General features: G+C 44.1%; 1 long non-coding RNA gene across 1 annotated transcript; it reads left to right on the top strand.

The window, feature by feature from the left end:
• The first annotated feature begins 2,288 nt into the window (after positions 1–2,288).
• On the top strand, positions 2,289–6,372 carry LOC104582853. Its single transcript, XR_730890.3, has 2 exons — positions 2,289–2,665; positions 6,043–6,372. It is a non-coding gene; the product is annotated as an uncharacterized LOC104582853 (long non-coding RNA).
• The last annotated feature ends 1,456 nt before the right edge of the window (positions 6,373–7,828 follow it).

Here is a 7,828-nt window from a genome sequence, read left to right as displayed (position 1 = left end):
GACGGAGGGAGTACAATATATTGTGTTATAAACATAAAAAAGTTAAGCATTCAAAACTATATATTTTGGTACATAAAAAAATATAACAATCAAATTGTTCCAAAAATAATTGGACATATCCAAATACAATATATCTAAATTGCGTACAAAGTGAATTTATTAGAAAACAAGAGAAAAAAACATAAAAATTGGGTATACAAGGCTCGTATTGAAGTTTGTGCTACAGTTTGACCAACAATTATTCAAAGTTATAATTAATACATGTATAAACGTTATGCCATTAGAAAGAGTTTTTCAATACCAATCCAACAGTATATCTTTTATGTCACAATAATCTCATTTGGCCAATGTAATTTTTGTCAAAGTTTGACATAAAATTTCGCGTGGGCCTTATAAATCCAATCTGAGGCAGTACAAATCTAGCCACGCAATCTGTGCCGCTAGTTAATAGCTACAAAAAACTGCAAATGCTGCTAAAGTTCAATGCAATATATCATCTCAAATTTATCACTCCGAATCCTCAAGTAGCAGCAGCAGCACCACCCTTCTTCCTCCTCCCTCCCACGAATACTCCCACGAGTATGTAGTACCAGGAGTAATACACTATTTGTTCGTCGAGGACTGATAAAACCAAAATACAACTTATATTTTAGGGACGAAGAAAGTAACATGAAAGACACATGCATACAAACAGCTACCGTACCAAAACAAAATTAAGCTGCAATCTATAGAAAATAAACGGAAATTATAGAGAACGAACATTCGTTGGTTGGTTTTCCAGCCCAGCTAACCAGTGGCCACCGATTTTCTTGACAGACCAGCGTCCAGCCCATCCGGAAAAGCCAACCGCGAGGCCCAAGCACGCTTCAAAAAATTGATCCAATGCCCGAGAGTGGTGAGGGGCTGAGAAGGCTGGGACTTAGCTCCATTTTGTCGTCTTTAATGTGATACAATCGTAACCATAATAAGAAAAGTAACAGTACTACTATCTCCGTCGGAATTACTTGTCACACAACTTAAGGAAGTAGTAATACACTATACTGATAAAGCCAAAATACAACTATATTTTTAAACGAAGAAAGTAACGAGGAGTATTGTACACGAGCACGAAGTTATATATACTTCCTTCATCCTACAAAAGATGTCTCAAATTTGTCAAAATTTAATTAAAATTGAGACATACTCCCTCGTCCCATAATATGAGGTACGCACGCATTCATAAATCATCAATTTAGCTAACTAAATATAAATTAAAAAATTATATCATTAGAAAGGTCTTTTGATAAAGAATCTAATGGTGTATTTTTTGTTAAACAACGTACATATTTAATTAAACAACGTATGAGTGAGTATTTTGTTGTACAGAGAGGGAGTAGATACGACGTCATACCCAGGCCACCCAGCCAGACTGACCGACCCAAGTTCAAAACAGCATTTAAAAGAGGCATACCCCAAATCTTTCCCAATCTATTGGGATTCGGGCCCTTCCTCCCAACCAACAGTCTTTCCTTCTCTCCTACGGTCCCTGACTTTTTTCCCCGTTCCTGAGACACCACACACGCTAAAAGCAAGCAAGCAAGCAAAGCAGGGCGGGCAGCCGCAGCAGCGGCGGACAGGCGAGGGGACAGAAGAGAGAGAAGCTTGAGCGGTTGAGCCCAAGCAAGAAAAGACTCGCCCGCTGCTCCGGTCCAGCTGCCGCTTCAAAATAAAAATAAACATGCCTTCCTTCCTTCGCACCGGCGCATGCACGCACGCGCGACTCGACCGCCAATGCCCAAAGAGACGTCAGTGGCAGCGAGGCGGCAGCAGCAAGCAGCCTAGTAGAAGTAGAACCCATATCACTGGCCGTAAAAATGTTTTGTGAAAAAAGTGGGCAAGCAAAATGCCGATCGCCTCGCCGGAGAGGTAAAAATGCTAGCAGAGCACATGTCGAGGCGGTAGGAAGAAGGAATTCTTTCTGCTGCTGGTTGCCGCTGGGGTCTGATGACAGGTGGGGCCCACCAACTGGCTCACGTTTTTCTGTGGGGCTTGACGACTTGTACCACAACGAGCCCGAGGACTGACTGCTGGGCCACGCGTGGTGGCCCACTTTGAGTGACGGTTTAGCTTTCGCCGGTGAAAACAGAGACCGCCGCAGAGCTATGCTGCTGCTACTACTACACCCCGTGTACGCTCGCACAGCACAGTAGAGAGGAGACAGACATGCATGCAAGGCTGTGCAGTACTAGTATGTGTCTGTGTGTGGGCGCGCGCTACGGTGGCAGGCAGGGGGAGCGCAGACCCGAGGAGAAAAGCAGAGAAAATAGCTGACAGCCATTGCTCATTTGCTCCCTCCTTTCCTTTTGCCTCTCTGCCTCTATCTCTCTGCACTGCCACGCCCTTCTCTCTCTGCGAAAACCAAACGGAGTGGGCGGCCCTGTGCTTAGTCTTAACTCTGCTTCCTTTCTTTGGGAGACACACAGCCCACCCTCTAGCTTGCCGGTTTGCTTGCTCCCCTTCTTCTCCTCCGTCCTTACTCGTCTACTAGTTCAGCTAGCACTCCTCCAAGCGAGCGAAAGCCGAAAGGAAGGCCGAGGACCCAGCAATGGACGCGGATGGGGCCGACCAAGCCCCCCTCAGGCCTCCATGGCCTCCTGGGGAGCACGAGGTGGACGCGGAGGAGAAGGTGATTTACCCACAAATCTCTCTCTCTCTCTCTCTCTACAGATGGTACTGCATTTCCCTTGCATTCCTTGTTGTTCTTGAGCTCTGTGGGTTCTGTTCGTGGTGAAGTAGCAAAGAACTCTACTAGAAGGTAGAAGCAGAGGAGGATTCACACAAAGTACATTTCGGAACGGGTTTGGCGATGCTAATCAATGTAGGTTTTCATCACATAGATGGCCGCTACAGTGCTGCTTGCCGTTTCAAGCTAGTTTCTCCCCCGGACAAACTTAGGCATTCGGTTTGCATGTGCATTTTGTTCGACATTTTCTGTCAGTACATAGCCACGTTATTTAGAGGGTAAAACTTGCTTGTTCAGTATGTGTGATTGTGTTCAGCATCAAGGAACAATGTAAGGGTAATGTTTGGCTACAGTAGGTAGTTAGACTAGAGGACTTAGATCGTTGTAAGGAGACTAATTGATTTATCAACTTTGATTAGCCTCCAGTCGGACCATAGTGCAGTTTGGTGGGCGTAGATTTGGTTGTACTGCAGCGCTGTGGTACACTTGTACTACTACATTAAAGGTTTTGTTGTTGAATGGTAGTTTAGCGCTGGATAGTACCGGTATATATCCCTTGTGTCTTTGTGCAGTGTTTTATCTCGTAGCCATGTGTTGCTTATCTTTTCTCCCAAACAAAAAATAAATAAATAATTGCAAAGCCTGGTTGCAATGCAAAAGATTCTTGGACTTTAGCATTACTTTCTTAAATCGTTAGCTTCATTTAGGTGATGGATCTTGGAGTTAGGTCTTGATTCTACCATGCTTGTACTTTACTGCTTTCATTAGCATATATGCCCTTTAGTGTAGTGTCTCTTTACCTAAAATTTAGACTGTTTTATGCTTGCCAGCACTGAATCCTTCCATTTGCCATCTAAGACCATGACAAGCCGCAAATCTACCTTCGTTTTTCTCAAGAAATTAGTTGCTAATGCAGGGAATTCGTCCGGACCAGATTTTCTAAAATCCACGATTTTGTTTAGGAACTAAAGAAGTCTATTCCCGGCTAAAATTCTGTTTAGTTTGAAAAGTTTTGGTAGGTAAAATATGTGTAGCAATTACATCATATGGAGTATCATATATTTCCTGTGTGGTAATAAACTAAGTCACCAACATGCCTGTGATCCTTGGGGTACAATTCCCCAAAACTGCAATTTAATGCGCACAATTTTAAATCATCATCCAAATTTTCAAATGCCCAAATTTGATTTTGACCAAACTTTTCTGAAACTTTTTCCAGCAATTTCGAATTTTTTTAAAATCTGGTTCTCCGGAAGGGCGAAAAGCCAAAATGTAAGCGGAAAAAGGCTATATGGCGCCTGGGTAACTTGAAAAGTTGAAATGTCCCATGTCCTACATGATCAACTGAGGGATATCATTATATTGAACTGAATAATTTGGCTCTATTCTAATGCAAGATAGGGTAACGCAAAATCTTCCGGATATTTGCTCTCCATTAGTTTTTCAATCAGGCTTACCAACGAGAAGGTCATGTGTTCTCATCATTTTGTCTTTTTTTTCTTAAAACATACTAGTTGACAAGTTATTTGCATATCTCAGAGGGAAGTCCAGAAAAGTATTTGCCCATAATCAGCGTTTTGATCATGTATTTTTTGTCTTCTAAATTGCTAGTGTAGAATTGGCATGCCGGATAGTACAAACTTATAGCTATGTGTGTGCCCTTTAGGTTTGAGTGTCAACCATCTGTCATTTACCTTTTTCATGTGCATGATCTGCCTGCTATACTTCTGGGCCTCGCTGTTGAGCTCTTCTATGGTACCCCGTAATCAATATAAGCCGTCCGTTTAACAAGATCTAACGGCCAAGGTTGATCTATACTGCTATTGAGGGTGTGACAGCAGTATATGGAACTTGAGGGCAAATTGGGTAAAAGCAAACCATGCATGCGTGCCTGCCGTCCGCAAGACCCGGTCCATTTCCTTGTTTGTTCCGGTAAGTCCGGCTGCTCTCTTCCCAATACCAAAAACAAAAAAAGTAAAACATTCGCGGCAAGGAGTCATGGTGGAGGTGCCGGCCAGCGGAGGAGTCTTTGCCAAGGAGCGAGATGACAAGGCCAGCGAGAAGCTGCGTGCAGCGCAGTATGGGATGGCCGGGCAACGTAGTGATGACTGGAGAGCAGATAGAGCGATGAGAGAGCCACGAGTGTGACGAGCGGCGAGACCGACGAACACTGCAAGAGACGGAGAGACGAGCTTGGCGAGCGGTGAGAGTGCCAAGCAATGGCGCAGGTCGACGAGCAGTGGCGTCCAGGGCATCGTAGAAAATTGGCCGGGATTAGCCCATCTGTACGGTGCAAGGAAAAGTAATTACCCAGAAAAAATTATAATGGAAAAGTCTAAAGGACCCTAGAAACCAACGGTGGATCGGATTTATACTGCTCCCTTCCTTAGAGCAGTACAAAGGTACCGTAAAAACGCTCTCGCTGTTAGTACCTGAACCATCAACTCACTTAAAAGCAATCAATCTTTGTTGTATATATTTGGATTTTCCTCAGTATCCCAATCCCCAACTTTGTTTTAGAAGGATTCATTTCATCCTTCCCAATAGTTCAATACAAAATGAACTTGTGGAGTTGTGACACTGATATTTTAGTGTAGATCAACAGGACAACTTTGTATTAAGAGTTTTTTTCAGATGGCATAAAATCTGTCTTTCATCTATTTGCCTCACACATTGAAAACATGACGCTTTTTAAGCATAGATACATCGATATTTGGGCAAAGCTGAGACAATTAATATGGATCGGAGGGAGTATTTACGTAGTATTTGATAACTGGACTTGCTAAGGTTATATGAGATTCTAAGTACAGCATGGAATCGTTTCTGTAGTTTATTATTTGCAGTACCTGCTGAATGGAAACGAATATATCGTAGACAAAATCATAAATTTGCAGTAAAAGCCATGAACCAATGGGCAACCTTTTTCGAGGTAAATAGGACAATTTTCTTCTATAGGGAAATATTTGTTTGTAATCTCCAGCTCCTTTTGAAGCACATTTGCTGTCATGGAGGCGCGTGTTCTACATCCTACACAGACATCTCTAGTTTAGCCCTTTACTTTGTTTTTGAAGTCATTTAAGGTAACAGGCTATTAACATGAATTAGCACTTGGAACAGTTTATATTCATGCTATTGACCAATCCCCCCCCTTTCGTCTCACGCACGTTCTTCATTTCTTAGTTAGCCTCAGAGTTGCTTCTGCTGTAAATGGGAATGGATCTAGAAAATGGGGTTGCATTGCTGTGCAAATCTCAGTTCCTCTGTTTAACCTCGCAGAAGATTTTGTTGCGCTGTAACTGACGAGGAGATTCTATTTGCAGGCCCCAAGTGGACGTTGATCAGTCGGAGCAGGCTGGTGTCCGCTGGTCGTGAAGCCTGCTCGGGGAAGGGAGGAGAAGTCGGGAATGAAGCCGTATTGGTCCGGGAGCGTATACATAATATATTTTTTTTCTTTTGGTTTTGAGTAACATCAACAACCCCAGATAGTGCAAGTCTCAATTTTCAGGTAGAGGTTTAAATCAGTAGCAGCAAATACTACTATTCAGTACTAGCTAGGCTATTCTTTTCTGTTTACTGGCACTGGCTGCCGCGGCGGAATCGCTGCATCTTTATTCGATTCGTAACCATGGCCCAGTCTTACCGTTCGTCAATCGTCATGCCTGGTCGTGCATTGCCTTGGCACTACGCGGCGTGCTGGGTGCCCGTGCCGAGCCGTGGTGGCATGGCCGGGACCGTGTGCAGAGTGACGTGGATGGCGTGCCGAATGCCGGTCTCATGGTATGTGTGGTGCTAATCTTGCGCTGCGTGTCTATCTGGGTATGTTCTGGTTCATGCTCGTGAAAGCATCGTCTCGGTGACTCGGGCAAGGGATGGAGACCGGAGAAGAAGACGCTGTTGCGTTTGTACCCACTTGTTTGGTACGGTCGAACCTTTGGTAGCCTGCAGGAGTTGTTTGAAAATTAAGCAATTTTGAGAATAACAATTTAATGAATGGTTTGAGAACATAGATCATGACGACAGTAGCAACTAGCATATGCATCTCGAAAATACTAAAAATATTAAACAGCCCAAGGAACAGCAATATGAACTTGCAGATCATAACTAAATAACAGATCGAATCACAATGTACGTACTGTTGCGGTGGATAAGAAGCCGTTCCTGTTACGTTCGCTTGACGAAGAAGACGGCGTCGCGTCGCGCACCTGCCGAATCGAGAAGGCAGACGACCCGTGGTTGCAGAGAAGCGAGCAGTCGCGCGGAGCGCTTTCCCAAAACCTTATTCGCCCTCTCTCGTACAGGATCACAAAGGCGAAAGGTTCACGCAGGTATAGGTTGGTTCGATTTAGGAAACCTGAACCGACTCCACAAAATCTGCACGCGTCCGTAACAGATTCCAAAAATACCTCGCGCGCGTGACAAAAAGATCAGAGGCCCGGCTTCGCACCGACCCGGCACGGCTCGAACTCGAAATCGATCCACGAAACGCGGCGCGCGCGCGTCGTGACAAGGCGAGCGGAGGAGGAGCGTGCGTGGGGATTTCCCTTGCTCACTTGCTCAATAGGTGAGAAACAACATCCCTTATATGTTGGTCTCACTCACTCTAAACTAGTAAGGTGGGACTATTCTCTTCCCACTCCGCTCATCCCACTTCATGAATGGGCCTTTGAGATTTTTCAGAATTTATTAAAATTGGGCTTGGGCTGATCAGGCCCACAACACAAATTCTAACAATTTAGAGATTTACATGTTCTCGCTGCTTGTTTATATACTAGTGTTTCAGCAGACACTGTTAAGTTGAATTTCTGCCTAGAACTTTAAGTTACATCCATCCACACTCACAATGGACTAAGCCTTGAATTGCAAACTGGCGTGAAATAGATTTCACTCAAAGTCAACAAGTACTAGGCTATCAGTAGTCTAACCCGCGGGTGGAGCATATGCGTCATACTCCGTGGTCTCTTCATGAGTTACTAGAGATCACCCAAATCTCATAGACTGCAACGTTAGACAGTCGGACTCATATAGGTGTGTTCTTTCAAGAATACTCTGTAGGACAGCATCTTTCGCTACTCATAGCCGCAATGAACACATTAAGGCATGTCGCCA

Source organism: Brachypodium distachyon, chromosome 2, assembly GCF_000005505.3.
Source record: "Brachypodium distachyon strain Bd21 chromosome 2, Brachypodium_distachyon_v3.0, whole genome shotgun sequence".
NCBI lineage: Eukaryota > Viridiplantae > Streptophyta > Magnoliopsida > Poales > Poaceae > Brachypodium > Brachypodium distachyon.
Note: the sequence above shows the minus strand (reverse complement) of the source record. Positions and strands in the feature narration are given on the sequence as shown.